Below are 2500 nucleotides of genomic sequence, written 5' to 3'. Positions count from 1 at the left end.
TGTGTGTGTGTGTGTGTGTGTGTGTGTGTGTGTGTGTGTGTAAATATATAAATATATACATGAATATATACATTACATATATACATATAAACATATGTGTATATAAATATGTATATATATATATATATATATATATATATATATATCTATATATATATATATATATATATATATATATATATAAATATATTTATGTATATATGTATATATATATATATATATATATATATATATATATATTTATATATATATATATATAAATATATAAAGACACATACACACACACACACACACACATATATATATATATATATATATATATATATATATATATATGTATATATATATATGTGTGTGTGTGTGTGTGTGTGTGTGTGTGTGTGTGTGTGTGTGTGTGTGTGTATGTGTGTGTGTGTGTGTGTGTGTGTGTGTATGTGTGTACGAGTCTTTGGGCGTGTGTGTGTTTGTGCGTTTAGATTTGTGAGCTTTTGTGTGTATTATGCATACATAAAGCCATGTGCTTCACCCTATTGTTTATGACTTTGTTATAATTCGTTCCCTTGAAGCGCCCCACCCCCCCACCCCCCCAATCGGTGCCACTCATCCGGCACCGTGTGGCACCTCCCCTAACAGGTCGTCCGCCTGAACCACCTCACCAGCGTCTTCATGGCCCTCATCTTCGGCTTGGCTTCGAGCACACTTGTCTTCATCTTCGAAATCGCCTGGACCTCTTCCCTCCCGAGGTATCCCGAGAAGCCGAAGAGCCCCGTTGCGTTGCCGAGCGACAGGGGGCCGACGAGAAACCAGACTAAGAGAGACATCGCGGAGACCCGAGGAAGAACCGGTCTTTCGGGTCTGTCTCGAAGGGTAGTGACGGCGACCCGCGGGCTTGTGCGGTCCTGGTCGGCGAGGACTTCCTCCGTGTCATCTGAAGCAGGCAATATCAGAAGACAGGAAGCAAGCAATATCAGAAGACAGGAAGCAAGCAATATCAGAAGACAGGAAGCGAGCAATATCAGAAGACAGCTGATTATCTTGACGCCTCTCAGGGGTGTGAGCGCCTCCGAGCAAGAGTTCAGGGGCGTTCCCTCGGTGGATGACTTCGAAGGACCAGGGGAACCGAAGCCACAGGAATCGCGCCCTAACAACGGCCTATCAAAAGAAGCTTCGAAAAAACTTGAATAGGAGCACGGACATGATTCCGAAACGGGCTCCAAGTCACTGTGCTAAACGCGGGTCAGATTCAGCATCCTACATTCACATAGTTAAGGTTGTAGAATTACCTCCCACTAACATGATCGTAGATTAATTAAACTTTAAGATACCTAAAACAAATTGAACGAAAACTCTTATTCTTTTTATTCTTTCAGACTTTCTTTTCTTTATCTAATACCTATTATATTATTTCTGTATCTGACTCAATCCACATACTATTTCCTTTAGTTGGTAACAAAAAGATTTTACTTTGGGAGGTGATGACACAACGGTGATGGCAACGATGATGATGATCTTAATAACACTCTCATCAACACTAACATTTGTAGCAATCATAAAATGATGATTATTGAGTAACAATAATGTAAATGCTTGGGGAAGTGACGGTCATGTTTGCAATAAGGCTGATTATAATGGATGTAACGGTATCAAAAGCATAATACTATATATTTGTAGTAAGTAATAACTGATAATAATAGTAATTAATCATGACAAGAAAATATCGTTTTCATTATTTGACAAATAATCCAAATAATAATAATATCATCATTATCGTTATCAGCAATACTAAAAATAATGAGAAAATAATACTGATAAGAAAACAAAGCACGGAATGAAAAATGTGATTGCAGCATTACCATCACCGACCAGAGCATGCCTGAGTTCCGCGCAAAATCGATTTAGAATGATATCCAAAGCCTGACTTGTATTACTGCATATCAAGTGCTGCAACAGATGCATCTTGCAGAAACGCTATTTTATGGAGCAAGCCAATGTGTCCTATCCAGATGGTGATATACACAAATACGTTTTTTTGATGTAGTGTTAGTTGTTAACACTAGTGCGTGAGAGAACACTAATCATTGCATGAAGCAAGTTATTTCATCTCAGAAGCATGTTTTTACCCTGATTTAAGTCTGGAATCTGGGAGAAAGGTTTGAAGAAGACCTGACATGCATGCTCACGTGCAGAAACGAGCTTCAGATTTTCTCTATATTACATATATTTTCTTTCTTTTACAAATTTTGTGTTTGTTATTATCTGGGAACATGCAGGTGGTGATTTGATTTTTTTTCTTTTTCTTTTATTGTGAAAAGTGATACAGCTCCTACTCCTCACGCAAGAGCATGAGAGACTATCCGAGCATACGTTATGTGAAAGTGATTACTGTGATCCTCACTTTCACATGCAGTGGACGGCGAATGGGTTTCTCCGGCATTTTGATTTTCTATATTTTTTACATGTGCATCCATTTCATGGTCGTGAATTTCCAGCATGGCTGAAC

General features: G+C 38.2%; 1 protein-coding gene across 1 annotated transcript in view; it reads left to right on the top strand.

Annotated features, from left to right (window-relative positions):
* LOC138862099 (glutamate receptor ionotropic, delta-2-like) overlaps positions 1–2500 on the top strand; it is a 25984-nt gene that overhangs the window by 22394 nt on the left and 1090 nt on the right. The window lies entirely within an intron of this gene.

The sequence above is a fragment of the Penaeus vannamei genome, chromosome 7 (genome assembly GCF_042767895.1).
Source record: "Penaeus vannamei isolate JL-2024 chromosome 7, ASM4276789v1, whole genome shotgun sequence".
In the NCBI taxonomy this organism is placed as follows: Eukaryota; Metazoa; Arthropoda; class Malacostraca; order Decapoda; family Penaeidae; genus Penaeus; species Penaeus vannamei.
This window is presented reverse-complemented; position numbering and strand designations above follow the sequence as displayed.